The sequence below is a fragment of the Harpia harpyja genome, chromosome 6, assembly GCF_026419915.1.
Source record: "Harpia harpyja isolate bHarHar1 chromosome 6, bHarHar1 primary haplotype, whole genome shotgun sequence".
Lineage (NCBI taxonomy): Eukaryota > Metazoa > Chordata > Aves > Accipitriformes > Accipitridae > Harpia > Harpia harpyja.
Window position 1 is genome coordinate 55,474,011 of NC_068945.1, and position 16,348 is coordinate 55,490,358.

Below are 16,348 nucleotides of genomic sequence, written 5' to 3' on the forward strand. Positions count from 1 at the left end.
AGAAGGTGGAAGATGGCTGTAATGGACCTAAATCTAGTTGACGATATGTCCCCAACATGCTGCTCCAGCAACATTTAAAAGCTTCTGAAATGAATATAAATGTAGTGTTCACCCATGTCTATGTGCCAAAAGTCACTACAAAACAGTGAGCAATGCTGATGAGGTAGGAAAAGACAGGAATGGAACAACATTTTTAAGGGAAAGCACAACTTCTTGAGATACACGTGGTCCAGGGCAAGCCGGTGATACCCCCTCTCTGGTGGGAAGGGCAGCCAGCCTCCAGCCCCTGTTATACCAGTGGTAGTGATACACACAAGAGGGCCTAGGTGGTTTTCTGTCAGCACTGATTTCCTGAAGATAATGTGCACATGGCCATAGAAGAATGAGTCTGGGGTCTGCTTGCCTTTCAAGGAAAGCCAGGAATGCTATCATCCAAGCTGAGGAATTTTGTTTGAAAGGGATACAGGGCTCTGGGGTGTTGGGATGCTGTGGGCACAGGAGTGGGATAGCCACTGTCAGCAACAGGACCACCCAGCAGGCGAGGTAGTGCGCTGTGTCTGACTGACATTGGGCATTCCTACAGAACAGGTCTCCACAAGGGTCTGGAGAAGAAAGTCTTGGCCTTTCCCAAGCTTGCAGGTGCCAGGTAACTGCACAGAGAGCCCGTCTTCTGTGAAGGGAGAAGCTCAAAGACTGAACTGCTTCAGCCAGGACTTGACAACCCATGGTGGCTCAAGAGACCTCTCTGGGAGAGGAACCTATGCATTTTTAGAGCAGCTCAGATGTAAATAGGTGCTGTATTTGGGGATTATCTATAGTGCAACAGGGATAATGCACCATAATACACCTCCCAGGGTCTGCCCTGGTTGCCTCCCTGGGTTCCTCCAGCCTCGCTTACTCGCGGGGAGCCAGGAGTTTTCATCGTCTACAGAAGTACTTGCACACCCACTGCAGCCTCAATGTGCAGTTCCCTGGAGGCTGTGCGATCCCCCACGGGGTAGCAGAGGGGTCTGCCTGGTGTGGTTTCCACCTGTGTAGGACAGCCACTGACATGGAGCAACCCCACGGTCTCCTTCCTCCTCCTCTACCCTCTGGTGGAGCTGCCAGACTGTCCTCCCAGCCTCTGGGGCCAGTGGCCCTGGGCGGCAGGGTCCAAATCTGGGGCCAGTGAGGCCACTGTGCTGTTAGCGTTTCCAGAGTGAATGTATGGGTGATGGCAGGATGAAATTTAAACTGCTGAGTTAGATATAACCCAGGTCTGGATCTGAGAAGTATAATGTCAAAAAGAAGGTGGGGAGTAACCGGCCAGCAAACCAACCAAGGGTGAAGAGGAAACTCCACTCAAATGCCCAGCATACCCCGGGGAAAAAAAAAGATTCTGTATGAAGTGCATTTTCCTCTTCCACATTGCTCCTGCTCGGTCAGGCATGAGCAGGGACTGGCAATCGTCATTTACCATGCAAGGTGCTTCCCACCGGGCTAAGCTGTCCATGTAAGGTGCATTTGTGTTTAAAACCGAGTTCCAGGTCAACCTAACTGCAAGCTGGGGGAGAGCAAAGTCATACAGACCGAGGGAGTCTGTAAGGAAACGGCTCCTCCAAGGATGCCAGATGTCTCTGTCTGCATGTAAGAAAAGCCAGAGGGACAGACACTGCTGTTGGCATCCTGTTAAGCACAGGCAAGGACTGTATCGCTTTCACTAGTGACCTTTCAGCTTCCAAAATCTTGGCTGTAACTTGCTAAAATACACTTTGCCTTCACTATCACACCTGTCCAAGTGGAGGTGGGCGGGAAGGAACTGAACTGGAGCTGGCTGAGCACACCTTGAGCATGCTGCTTCCCTGGAGGTGCCAAGCTGAAGCCAAGCAGCATGGCCAGGCCATCCTGGGCCCTGCAGCGAGCCCTCTGCATCAGAAGTTGCTGCCTGGATGCTGCTCTCAGGAGGGACCTCTCAGTCCCCACAGCCCAGCAGACCCTGGAATGACTCCTCTCCCAGCTCCAGTTAAGTCCTGAAGGTGAGTGAGTAGTCTCAGGTCAAAACTACATCAGGTCTTCAGGCAGCATCAGGCTTCTGGTCAAAACCACTGCACCTGCCTTGTGTCTGCATGGGGATTGTTTCCCTTGGTGAGACGCCTGCCATCTCTGGACAGGGTGTGAGGTTTTTCTCTCCTGTTGGTGCAGGCTCGGGACAGGGCACCCCTGGGTGATGGGCAGGTGTTGGCAGAGCCAGTGGCCCACGAGAGATGCGCTGTACTCCTGCCGCATTCATTGGCGCTTCCTTCTGAATCAGGTCCTCTCTAACGGGCTGGTGTCAGCTTGGTGCTGGTCAGGAAAGTGCAACAGGCAACACCAGAAAGGAAAAATGATTTTGAAAGTGGAAGAATCCAGGATTCTCTGATGCCTTCCTCTGCTGGATGAATAACAAACCACCCGGCCACAGTGTGTGTAACTAGACTCTTCTCTGTATTTTTAGCAACTGATCTATGAGATCATTTTGCTATTTTCAGTTGTTTGTGACTTGGGACTTTTCTGCTGGGAGCATGCTGAGTGGGAAGGAGTACATACCCTGAGCTTCAAGCAAGGGGCTGAGCAGACCCTACATACCCAGTAAATTATATTCATTTTTCTGAGCAGTTTATCTCCCTGGAGCATCAGCAATCCAGGGCATCAACAACAGTTTTGGAAATGCCCTCCAAGATGTTCCTCCAAGACACAGGAGAATAAGCATGTACCCAGGAAAAGTCCAGACAGTCTTCATTAAACTGACCTGATTGCTTCCGTAAGCAGGCAGAGCCTGGATGTCATCTCATGTGTCCCATTCACAAGCAAACAGTGTCTTGCTTAAAGCAAGAAATGTAATTCCCACACATGCCTTTTGGTGACTCAGTGGTTTCAGGGCAAATGGTCTCACAGCAGATCATATATTCTGCGTACACTACACCATTCCCAGCATTAACACAGTGCTTGCTGCAAACACCTACGTCTGGCAGCTGGACACCATTAGCAAGCCAGGCCCTCCAAAATGGGCAGCTTGATCGTCCCCCTCTTGCCTGCTCCTCTCCTGCTTGCCCTGCTGCATTACATGCAATGTGCTTTACATCATCTCTTATCTCAAAGTGCAAAGAGACCCTGACCCTGAGTGCTGCTGTTCATTCACAAATGACTAAAGATGCAATAATTAATTGGCTGAGCGATAAGCCACAGCTATAACTTTACATCAAGCCTGCAAAACTACCTGCAGGATTCCCCTAATGCCACCTGTGCTGTGCTAAAACTGCAGCTTCCTTCGTCTACACCAGAACTTTAACTTTCATTACACAGAGACAACCTCTTGCAACCAGGGCAAGGCTCAGAAGAAACGAGTTACTTGGGCTGTCTCTAAGTGGCGTGGCCCTGGCAGGGCAGGGGCTGGGACGTGGGGCTGCCGGCCGCAGCACGGCATGCTCCTGCCCAGGGCATTAGGTGTGCCTTAGTCCCTTGCTCCCGTGGCTAACAGCTCCCCCTCCAAATGTGTTTCACATTGTAGATGTGATTTCTCTGTAGCAGCATCCTCCTGGCATCACATCACACCAGCCCAAGTCCTCTGTAACCTCGCTTTTTCTCCCCAGGTGGCTACGTGTGGACACGTCAGCCACTCCCCATCCTCTCTTTGACGGGATAAATAATCTCCCACTGCAAAGGGCTTTATACTGAGGAGCTTATCCTCTTTCCCCAGCAAACCTGCGCCACATCAACAACCCTCCAGAAGCCCCTGCAGCAGTTGCCACCCGGGTGCCAGCAGTGCCACCAACCCTTTGGCTCAGCGTGCCCCTGCAGCCAGGCTGGTGCCTCACGGCGGGACGCTGGGACCTGGCTCGCGCCCCAGTCCCCCTGCGCCCACGTGCCGGGCGGGCGAGCGCTGCTGACCTTTAAGCGGGGTTTCCAGCCAGGATGAAATTCTGGCTCTGGAAAACCAAGGGTAAATCCGGGGGCAGGAGAGATCAACTTCGTCTGAGCAGACCCCCAAGTTCAAGGTAAGCTTTGGGATTTTTGCACGTTGGGAGCCTTGGCAGGGCTCTGCTGAGCGAAGCACAGCCGCTGGCCGAAGCACAGCCACCCAGCCTGCGTGGAGCCGCGGGACGCTGGAGGTCCTCGCAGCCTGATGGCCAACGACGACCTCTGCAAGCCAGCGAGTGCAAGATGTCTCAGCCTTGGGACTTCAGCGATTCCACAGCTTCAGGTTCACCAGCTCAGCCGCAGAAGTTTTAAGCTACTTAATTACTTTTTCTATGGTGCTTCAAATGTATAAAGTGCTTATAGAAGTACGAAATGGCACTTTTACCACCAGGAGACTGTTTATCTATTTTTATTTCCTTTCAAGTTAGAGGAGGCGAGTGGAAGAAAATATGAACTTGCTTTCTCCGAGAAAACAAACTGACCTTTGAGTGTTATGAAAGCCTTTATACAATAATTTGGGCAAAGAGAACTGGAATTTCTCCTGTGAAGCGTATTTTTCCTTAAAAAATGCCAGTTTGCTAAAACCAGAACGGTTTGCAGAAAGGCTTGGTTTCGTGAATCTGTCCATTTGATAGTTGGTTAGAAAAGTTTTGGAACTGCTGAAATGCTGAGTTTGTCAGCATAACTCTTCAAATATGAAGTTTCTCTACAGTTAGAGTTAAAAAAAATAGAACCAGAAATTTAAAAATAGAAAAAATATATAATAATTAAAAAAATAGAATTTAAATAAAAAAGAAGCTTTTTTGCATTATTTAAAACCAAAATGTTTAAACTGACCTAATCCAAAACACACTGTGGTCATCAGTTCACAACAGCTTTGAAATTCATATTTCTGGGGACTGGAAAGTTTACCCCATCCCAGGAGGAGACTGGTAAGCAGCCCTGGCAGGAAAGTTGCAGGGTAGGTGGGGATCGGGGGGTGAGGCTTCATGCCTGTGCTCTAGAATAAACTGCTGACCTTGTGCAATGGCATCACTTTCTTTACAGGTATCTCTTCTGAAACGGGCTCAAATAAATCCCTGACCCGTGGCTGTGACCATGGTCATGCAACACATGAACTCTGCGTTTGGACAGGCTAGCATGCAGCCGTTACCTCCTCTCAAGAGCTGCACACAAAATAAATATATCCAGTACCGTGATGCAAAAATAATGTTGGTTAGAAATCCAGAAGCCCCTTCTGCCTCATGACTGTTTTCTCCCAGCAGCTCAGAGGTGGGACACAGCCACCGCATGGTTTGCCTGAACCTGCACGTGGTGCGGGGAGGGCTGGGCTGATGTTGGGTTGCCCTTATTCGTACTTGTTTTACTGATCTGCCCCTATTTGAGGGGTTTGTTTTCAGTTTTCAGAATAGCACAGGTTCAAAGCAACAGGTGAAGCATTTCTGGCTCTCTCGCTCTTCACCAAAGGCAGTGCAAGACGTCTAATGAAAAAAAGAACAAATATTAAGCTAAAGGCACATGTTGGTCTTACTAACCAACACTTACTAACCTTAGAAGGCTTATTACTGTTTTGCTGTTGCTATTTGCCCCAAAAAGGAAGTATTCTGGGCTGGAACTACTGTGAGGCATGTTTAGAGCAAGATAAAAGTCCAGTCAAGATCCTGCCCTCTGTTAAAGGTATTTTTGTCCAGGAAACATATTGGGAATAACTGGCGGGTGGGGGAAACCAAAGGAAATAATTAAAAATAGGTGAGTAAACTGTCTTTCTTTGCCCCCGCTTTTTTTTCCCCTGCTTTCCGCAACAGAGAAAGCACACAAAACCAATTACATTCATTCTAATTTTGGAAAAAGTGGGTTATTTAAGGCCAAAACCAAAAAGGAAGACTTCACCCTGGAATAACACTCTCCAGAGCCTGCACTGGCAAGGTACTAATGCACTTCCCAGCTGGGTGAAATGATGCTGCCTTTGGCCTTAAGCCCCATGGCACACCAAAGGCATGAAACTGTGCCTCATTGCAGGTATCTTTTATTGTGGCTTAGGGCCAAAAAAGCAACAATAATGACTTATATTTGCACAGCACATTTCATAATCCACTGGGGTTGCAACCAAGTGGATTGCGTGTAGCTGTGCCCTTCTCATTCAAATTCCTAAGTACCAAATTAATGTCCTGGTTTGTGGTTGTTAGAGAAGACACTAAGTGGCCTGCCTTTCCTCCTCATTCCTTGATAATGCATCCTGCTGCAAGTCCTCCTGAGAGCTGCTGCTGTTGATTTTTAACCTCCTAGGGCTGAAACAACATTTTAACACCAGGAAGTGTATAATCAGTGCAAACCTGCCCTTGCTCAGGTCCCCAGCTGGAGCAAGAGATGTATCTGTTTGAAACCCAGAAAGACAAAACCATTCACTCTCAGATGATCACCTCTGAACTGCTCTCCCTGGCAGCTGGGCATAAGGCTCCTTCATGTGGAATTAATGCCTGCTCTTCAATAAATCACCCATCGCTTATTTTTTTGCCTCCTTGCTGCTTAGCCTAACATTTTCCTGAATAGCCAGGAATAAAGTGGCATTGTGGGCTTTTTTAAGTTCACAGAGTTGCGTGTGATTAACAATAGCCAAGAATCAAAAGCATTATGCTTAAACATGTCTAATAAATATAATGGAGAGAGAGAGAAGTCTGAAGGCTTTTCTACATCTGAAACAGATAATTCAAGCGTCATAAAAAATTCACTGCCACAAAAAATGTAAGTCCCTGGAGCTTTTGGAGTAAATCCAGTCTGAATCCAAAGAGCATCAACAAGGGATGCCTTTAATAAAAGTTTAATTAATCAATCATTGGATCATGCAGTTCCTAATTCTCTTGTAGTCGGCATTTTACCTAGTAATTAGTTTATCTATGCACTGAGCTCCCACCAAAGCCCAGTGTCCTCCTCCTGCTGGGCGGTACCGCTGGTAGACACTTGTTGATGGTCTCCATGGCCCCTGGTACAGCCACACTGGCTTGGCACCCAGACCTTAGCTCAGAGAGTCACCCAAAACCACAGTGCCCAATCAGATCAGGTGGGTGCCTGTACCTGCACCCAGGGCTTGAGGGGTGGCTGGGGATCCAACGTCCCCCCACAGCAGGCAAAGAGGCACGTGTCCTCCCACTGAGACCTGGGGCGATGCAGTGGCTTTCCTCATCACCTGGGATTTTGTTGGCGATGGCGAGTCTCTGTCTCCCAGCTCCTGCTGGTACTATCCTTGGAAGTTGCAGGGGCAGGATTTGGCTGGGCTGTTGGAGGCTCATCCTCACCCTCCTGGAGCCACAAAGCTCCCAAGGCAGTCAGTGTGGTGGTGGGAGGGGTGAAACCGGGACCATGGGCACCTGAGCTTGGGCCTGGGGGTCCCCTGGCCACCTGCAGCACGCTGGCAGGAACCCGGAGGAGCAGAGCAGCCCAAAGAAAGTAATTTTGCAGCCCATAATACTGCCATTGAAGCCAAGTCAATGTCAACTTGCGTTCTACATGTTTACAGGTTGTCCTGCCCACCTTTGTTGTGGAAGAAATAATAACAGTTGTACACTAGGCTGACGTGGTCCCTTCAGGCTCGGGCTTCACTGTGCTAGGAGGGAAGCCCAGACCAGCTCCTGCCCAGAGGCCACCACAGCACCCAGCCTGGGAGATGAACCTGACCTCAGCTCTGCAGAGCATCACCTGCCTCCTGGGATGTCCAGCGCAGTCCTACATCCAGCCTATGCTATAGGCCCAGTTCAAATAGCAACAGCATGAAATTCTATTTTACTTAACTCAGTTTTGCTTTCTATAAAAACATGGTAAGAAAGTTCATTTCAGCAACCAAACTGGGGGGATCCATAAAATAACTATCACTGTCCAGCTTTCTGAACTCCTCTGTTGTTAGATGGAACTGGTTTCTTTTTAGGACTATATTTATTTTGACTATTTATTTAGAATATTTATTTTGACAACCAAACTAGTATGAAAAAGGCTGCCTTGGCTCCAGACCCAACCTAGCAGCTTTGAGGCTGACCTGCTTTAGGTTTCTGAGACTGGAAACCAGTGCTGGGCTTGCAGAGGGTGCTCAGTGTATCACACCTAGCTTTGCCTCTTGACCGTAATGCCACCTGAGAGAGGCTGTACCCCTTCCCTGCCTCCTTGCTTTTTTGGGGCATTTTCTCTCAGTAGGTCTATGAGGCCTTCTACAGGGAAATACTTCGTAACCTCTACTAATCATAAAAGAAATTAGGTAGAAACCCACATAGGAACCCTCTAGTTAGGATCTAGAAATGCATCTTGCCAAGAGCCAGAATTGACATCTCCTGGAGCAAAAGACTGGGTTTGTCCTCCTCAAAGGACAACAAAATACAAGGATATCCCCACCAGTGCAATCCTGAGTCTGCGCTGCACCTCTGCAGTGAAGCCTTCATGCTCAGCAGTAGGTTCACTCTCAGGCTGGCATTGATTCTTGGAGGCTGGGACCTGCTGGAGTAATCCAATGCGCACAACAGCACATACATGTCTTTTGACATAAGGGTGACAACTGAATGCCTTCACAGCTGGGTTGAGCAGTATGATAGAGCTAGGTTGCTTGTCTGAAAGAGTTAATATCTCAAACATTGTGGTGGGGCAAGTTCTGCTTAAAGACAAACCCTGCACAGCAAGGAACCAAGGTGAAAAGCCCATCAGCTCACACATCAGCAACAGGAGGGGGAGGGCGTGCTGGAGGGTGCACAGCTCCCTGTTCTGATAAGCTGTTCTGATACAAAGATTGAACAATGGCTGTGTCTGCAGGGAAGGAGAAGTTACTCCACAAACGACCCCCAATCCCGAAGGCTCACAAACTGTTCATTAACCTGAGTTTGGGTGCCTGCCCGAAGGAGGGGCAAGGATGATAAAAGGACACCAAATGAAGCCCCGGGTGCGCAAGCCCACCGGGACTGGACCCCTCAGCTCACTGGACACCTCGGCTGACTGAACCAATGCTGGACCCAGGACCGGTGAAATCTTTCTCTCTTCCTTTTTCTCTCTCTGTCTTCTTCTCTCTTTCCTTTTCCTTTTCCACAATCCCTACACCTCATCCGTTTCAAGATATAAACCGTTGACCAAGTCTGAGACTAAGAGTAGATCCAGCCACCCCTAGGCCCTTCTCTGAGGAGGAGTCTGGAAAGCAAGGGGGTCTGCTCTGAACCTCGTGACTCAACGGTAGGGATCTCCTTGTTCCCTGAATTGATGTATATGGTTACACAGTTTACAGAAGTAGTTTATGCCAATTCCTGTTGTGAGAAACCCTGCCACCTACTACCACACCTCCCCAGTTCAGTTTGCTTCTGTCATGAATAAAATCTTTAACTGATCGTTTGGTGTCGTTTCACCTTAATTTAGCCCGAGGGAATTTTGAATTAAATATGAGTCCCTGGTCTGTCCAGTCTGGGTCGTGACACACTTGACACTATGGGTTGGGATTGTGCACTGTCGAGAAGCCGGTATCAATCAATCATCTCAGTGTTTTTAGCTCCAGCCTTGGTTATGTGAAGGGCCATCTCATTCTGTGAGCACTTTTCACGCATCCCATTATGATCCAAGCAGGTTTCTTACTTGCCTCCTCACTCCTGTGCTGGGGCACTTGTGGGTGGGAGGGTAGGGGATGGTATCTCCCTCCCTTTGTTTTCCCAGGCTGGGTAACTGGTCCCCAGCTGACAGCCAGCTGGCAGAGACACTGCTATCGCCATACTCACCTTGGGGGTCCCCTGGAGAGTGTGTGGCAGCACAAATGACTGCACAGCAAGTGCTCAAGGCAGTCCCTGAGTCGTGCACATCACCATGTCATTTGTCACCACTGCTGCAGTACGACTGCTGTTCTCTCACTGATTGCGTTTCTTTTTAATGAAAGTAGATGGACTTTAAAGACCCAGAGGAGTGATTTCAGGCAGGGCAAGGTCAATGTGCGGCTCAGTCTTGCTGGGCAACTTCATACTGCTGAGACTAAGCTGAATTTGATAGTGGTTAGCTAGAAATGTGTGGATGTGCCTCTGCCCCTGGAGACACTTGTCCACCAACTCAGGTAGTCGCTGGCTACAACCTACCCTGTCTGCAAGGGGATGCAAGCAAGTTTTCCATGGCTGGACTGAGGGGTGGGATGCACACCTGTGGTGGGTACAGTTGCAGGGAGGGATTTCATGAAGCTCCCAGTGCTGGCAGGGAGCCACCAGGACAAGTTCAGGGATTGTGGCAGCCTCCTGGAAAAAAAGCCAGCACAGGTTGGCCACTGCCCATAAATCCAGCGAGGCCACTGTGGCATGTATGGGCTTAATGTGGGAGGGCAGGTATGGCTGGAGGGATTCAGGGAAAGGAGACAGAGATACCATGTAGACAAACAGGAACAAATAGGATTTTTTTAAGGAAAGTCCTACTTTTTAAACAAAAATAGGAAACCCTGGAGGAGGTGGAGATGCTGATGCTGCTTCATCCTTTGCTTCCATGAGCAAGGCAGGGAATTGCAATGCAGTTGCCAAACAAACACCAGGAAGCGTGAGTCCAAGGCATATGGCAGCTACAGAGGCACCATCTCAGCCCCAAGGTTTTGTCCTCTTGGGCCTGAAAACACCCAGGGTGGCTGTGCCTGACTCTGGTCTCATATAAATCACTATAAATCAGGCATAGATCCCGCTGAGTCAGTAGATGCACATTACTGCCTTCTGTACCTCATTGCTCAGTCTCTGGTATGCCATTTCACAAGCGATCCCCAATTCTTTGGTGCAGGTCTCCTTTTCCACACATTTTAAAGAAGATTAATTAACCTGAGCCAGTTAATATGTCAACCAAGTTGAAACGTTTGCAGGTAAAACATAGAGCTCAGGTTGATAATGACAACTGGAAACATTACTAGACCAAAACGTAGCATCTGGAAACAAAACAGCTGGGGATGCACACGAGGCTATTGAGCTGGTTTGATGGGGAGCATTGATTTTCCTCTACAGTCAATTGCTGCCACATAACTTCACAAATACTCCCTGCTCCCACTTTGTTCAGAAGTTAAAAATGCCCTGCAGTGCTGGAGAAAGAGTTGATGAAACAATAGCTCTTTTTGTCTTTTCTTTTCTCGGCAACACAGGGAGAGCAAATTGCCAGGGAAAAAAGAAACAAACACACACGTATCTGCCACGATGAAGTTCGTCCTTTTTGCCAGTGGGCTGAGCAGAAAGTGTAGCATCTTCCTCAGAGGAATCACAATGACTGCAGTGAAAACTACAACTGAGCCAACTCTGGTGCTAGGAAATCCTAAGTTTTCCCACATGAAATGACCAGAGAAGATTTTTTGTCACTGAAGACTATTACCCTCTTCCACAAAGGCAGCACAGGAGTTAAGAGTGCAAGCAGCTGCCCTCAAGTGACAGGACTATAAATCTCTGTTTTAAGGGCAATGGAAATGAAACTGCCTCAAGTGCTATTGGAAAATCCCTCCTTGTTTCTTACTGGGTTCAACCAAACAGAATTAAATCACTATTTTTTCCTTACTCAGGGCTGTGTATCTTGTAGATAAAGGAAGATAAATGTACAACTGTCCACCTCTGGCAGCTGATGCTCTGTTCGCAGGGGCTGTAAAAAACCACCTTCCAGAGTGAGGCAACGACTCATCTGTACAGGAATCAGGCCCTATTTTTGTTGAACTTACTTTTTTTCTTTCTGCTAGGGAAGATCCAACACCAACATTGCTGTCATAGCAGCTGCACAAGGAAATAAGTGATTTCCTGTCAGCGTGTTCCATCGTGCTGCATTTTATTTTTGTGCTAAACCACAACCACGCATGTCACTCCACCCTGTGCTGGGGCACTCTACCCCATCCCCTGCCATGGGGAAGGCACTGGGAAAATATCAGGGAGGCGAAACGTGCCACAGAATGCCCAGTCAGTACTTGCGCCAAATGCATTCCCCAGAACTGTGCTGCCGAGGGAGTTTTCTGGACTTTCAGAGTAGCTGAGGGCTCTTCTTGCAGCATTGCCCCTTCATCCCAGAGCTGTCAACCTAAATGGGGACAAGAGATCCAATCCTTGGCACAACCTTCAGTCCAAACTTGCTCCAGAAACCAGAAGATAAAGAAACCCTCTATCTGGCTGTGAAAATACTGGAGAAAAAACCCAAACATTGACAAGCCTCTTATTGCTTTTCCTTTCCTTAGTAAAAAGAGCTAACTTGCATCCTAAAAGAAGTAGGTTCTGCTTGGGTGCGATGCCGCTGATGTCTGTGAGAGGGCTATCGGCAAGAGCATTTGGGTGTTTTACCCTGACGCAGAAATGCAGAAAACGCACTGCCAGCTGATTGCAAAATTCATAGGCACCCCCTGCTTCCTTGCAAGCTTTTGCACAAGCTCTGGCTCAAACCAATGTGCCCTTGCACCAGCTGGAGCAGGACGCAGCAGCTGGGTGCAATGTGACCTCCTCTGCCCAAACCAGCTCTTGCAGCAGCAAAGTCATTAATGACTTTGCAGCAGCAAGGGGCAGTTTCTGGGGGCTCTGCTGCCTCCAGCCCTGGGTACCCACAGGCTCCTGGGCAATCTTCTGCATTGTCAGAGAATCTGAGATGAGTCCCATGCCGAGGACTGATTTTCTTAATAAGCAAGTTGAAATAAATGACATTTTATTCACACACAGCTGAAGATTTTGTTGGATCCAAAATGACATGTTCTATGTCTGATCAGGTTTGAATCTATCCTCATTATTAAATAAGGCAAATTTCAGAATAAAACATGGTTTCAAAATGAAAAAACTACAGCATTTTATTTGAAAACATGTAAGAATGAAATCTTATTTCTAGACACGTATTTATATATATATGTGTAACATATTAATCAAAATAGTTCATACCTTTTTCTTCTCTGTATATATCATAACATTACCTTCACCTAAAAGATAGTTTCTGAATTAAATACAATTTTTGGTCAACACAAGAGAGGTTTGGGGGGAATAAGCCATCTATCAGAAAGAAAGGGAAACAAAAAAAAAAGACGATGACCCAAACCCCAAATCCTTTTCTAGTTCTGAGATTTTGCTCCCATTCACTTTTGCGGTCATCAGTAGAGCTGTTGGCTCTTCTGAATGTACCTTGAGTGAAATTCAATCCAGTCTTGAGATCAACATGAATGTCAGTATTGCCTAGATGGAGAGGTCCTACTTGAGAGGTACATGATCTATAGGCTTGTGCTGGTTCATTGCACGGGGCTGAATGTGACCTTTAGATTGCTCCTTCAGCTTGTCTGAGACTGTACATTATCTTTGGGACATTAAGCACAGCAGGATGAGCTCTCCAGGGAAATTCTGCAGTGTTGCCAGCACTCGAATGGCTGGTCCCGTGGGATGAAATGTACTTCTATCTCCAGCTTCTGGAGTCATATGATTATGTGAGGATCTCAGCTTTCACAGCAATGAAAAGTAGGTTTCTAGCCATTGAGACTGCAGAGAAAAGCTGGCAAATGTCACCTCCTAAAGGTAAAGGATCAGAAGACAAATGAAAAGGAATCTCAGCTATATCAAGAGTCTGATTTTTAAGCTAACTGCATACCTTAAAACCAGCATGGTTTTGAGGACCAACTATTAAGTTTTGAATACTTGGAATAAGAAATAATATAATGAAATTCTTGAAGAGAGAAAAAAATGCTCCTTGCTTTTTTCCTTCTTCTCTCCCTGCCCTTCTTCCTTCTTTTCTAAGGCTCTAGCCTATTTCTTATGCTCCTTGATGCTTCTCAGTCCAGAGATGCCATTGGAGGAGGATGCTGTTAACCAGTCAGATGGAGTGTGAGTACTGGGAATTTTCCAGGGTTACAAAAATATTTTCCTTGCATCTGCCAAAGCTAACGGCAGCAGTCACTGAACACGTGCCGCTGGAAAATCACAAGTGGGCTGGCTGCCAAGTATGCAGAGCTCTTTGGACAGAGGCATGCCAGGGTCTTGTGAGTGTGAAAGGACATTGCCGTGTCTGAGCTGGCAAGGCAGCGCTCCAGGCTGGCCCTGGGCACGTGATAGCCCACGACTGCGTTCCCAGCCAGAAGGGCTGGGGCTGAGCCAGGTGCTGCCCGCAGATCCGCACTGCACGCTGCTGGGCCTCACATCGAAGTGAGTCTTGTGCGAGGACTGTCCACTTGGTGTCTGAAGAGCACATTTATTTTTAATGGAACGGTTTAAGCGGAAATGAAGTGGTCAGCATGAAATAAACAATCTCAGCTAATGGCTTGCTGACATTCAATCACAGTTCATCAGGGACATCTGCAGCACCTCTTGAATCTTGTGCCAAGCCATTAAACTCCTCTCACTTGGCAATGAGCATTTGCCAAAAAGAGGCTAAAGAGAAAGCTACTGAGGAATTAGTCTACTGTGAGCACGTGAAGAAGAGGGTCGTCAGTGTGGTGTGGGGAATTTTAAATCTATACTGCCCATGTATGTCCATACTAGATCAGATCTGGAGCTTGTCTGACCCTATAGTCTGTTCTCTGGCAGTGCCCAAAACCAAGGGAAAGATACCTAAAACTATGGAAGTGTTTCTCCCAGTCCCAAATGAGTTGTGACACATGGGATTTGGTGAGGGAGTCCATTCGCCAGTGGCACTGTAGCAAAAAAGGAGATCTTTCGTACAACTCGGTGAATCCCATGGCTGTCATAATGTCTCATCCAGAGAAAAGCTGGTGGGAAAGGATGAATCCATGTAACTTAGAGAGATCATAATTTTTCATAGAATCATAGAATGCTTTTGGTTGGAGGGAACCTTTAAAGATCATCTAGTCCAACCCCCCTTCCATGGGCAGGGACATCTTTCACTAGATCAGGTTGCTCAAAGCTCTCTCTAACCTGACCTTGAACACTGGGCAACCTGTTCCAGTGTTTCAGCACCCTCATCGTAAAAATTTCTTCCTTATATCCAGTTTTGGTAGTATGTGTCCAGGTGAGAACCTCATCTTATGTATACAGAGAAAAAGTGGAGTATTCCCACAGGAACACACACCTCTCATTTGTGTTGATTTCTACCTTCATGTTTTTGCACTGAAGCCAAATTCTTCAATTAAAGCTATCTGTTTTTATGGGAGATGCTCAATGACATCCATTTTTTTAGGATATGACTTCCAGGGAGTTATTCTTGATTTATATCATTAAGGAAAAAAATCGAATGAAGCTCCATCTTACAGAAGGTTTTGTCAAAACACTTGGGCCCTAAATTCTGCCTTCCTTTAACAATATGCATTTTAATCAGGTGCTTGAAATTTATCGCTTAATGTAGATTATGCGTGCATATGTTATGTGCCGAGCCTATACATACCTGTTTGAGGGAGCTCCAAAAAACCCCCAAACCCTCTCTCTTGGATGTTAACAGGAAAGCATGGAGAAGGTAGAACTTTTAGGCACTATGTATAGCCCAGAATTTGGTGTGTGCTCAGTGCAGAAGGGTTGAAGGGAGAAAATAACAGTGGATTTATGCCTTTGCAGAACCAGCCAAGCTGGGACAGCCTCGCAGTTTGCTGTCCATGGCCCTCAGAGGTTGTTCCAGCTTTATGTTTCACTAATACGCTCTGCTGAAATGCTGACTGGGGCTGACAGACTACCAGCAAGACTGATTAAACCAACTACTGGAAAAATCCCCAGGAAGCTAGTCAAAACATAGCAATTCCAGAGCTGAAACATGAGCTGTATTAATTCCTAGAACTGACTCCTGGGTTTGGTTGTTTTAAATTATATGTTCATACACACACACACGCACAGCAGCCCATGACCGTGAGATGACAGCACAACAGGTGTCTCTTACAGCATGGCAGAGCTGGAGGCTTTAAAGCACTGTACACAGGTAAGGCACGCCTTACTGGCTGTGCTCTATGGACATGCAGATATTTGCTGAAGGACACATTGCGATGACAGTGGCACCAGTATGTGTAAAAGACCCCAGAGTGACCACATAATTAGGCGACCTAGACTTTCCTTCTAAGGTTTCTGTTCTTCAAAATTTTCTGTGAGTAAAGGGCTCATTTGTGAATATGATGAATGGCTTACAAAATGGCTTGTACAGCAGGGTGCTTACAATAAAATGGGTTTGGAGGAGACAAGGCAGCATTATTATTCCCCTGTCTGCCTGGCTGCTTGCCAGCCTCCTGCTGCCTGCTATCTCCCATCACAGGAGGCTGGAAAAATTCCCTCAGGATTGATTAACATGAGAGAGATCCTGTGAAAAACGGAGGCGGTATGAAGGAGGAAGGTGATGGCTGAAGGGAGAAATCAGGCTTGCAAGGACTGACACAAGCAGTTAAGCACCTGGAGAGGTGGGAGAGCAATGAGAGTCACCGCAACAGGGAACAACAAGGAAATCCCAGGCAACTTCTTCTCTCTCTATGGGTGCTCCAGCCCTCCCACAAAAATGCTGCTTCTATGTGCGAAAATTCAAG

The 16,348-nt window shown here is 47.4% G+C and overlaps 1 long non-coding RNA gene across 3 annotated transcripts; it reads left to right on the forward strand.

Moving 5' to 3' along the window:
• Nucleotides 1-1,610: 1,610 nt before the first annotated feature.
• Nucleotides 1,611-6,774, forward strand: LOC128143160 (uncharacterized). 3 transcript variants are annotated; one of them, XR_008235658.1, is made up of 3 exons: nucleotides 1,611-2,015; nucleotides 4,053-4,897; nucleotides 4,984-6,774. It is a non-coding gene; the product is annotated as an uncharacterized LOC128143160 (long non-coding RNA). The 3 variants fall into 3 exon arrangements; XR_008235657.1 differs by having other exon boundaries at nucleotides 4,053-4,868; XR_008235659.1 differs by having other exon boundaries at nucleotides 4,053-4,219.
• Nucleotides 6,775-16,348: the final 9,574 nt, after the last annotated feature.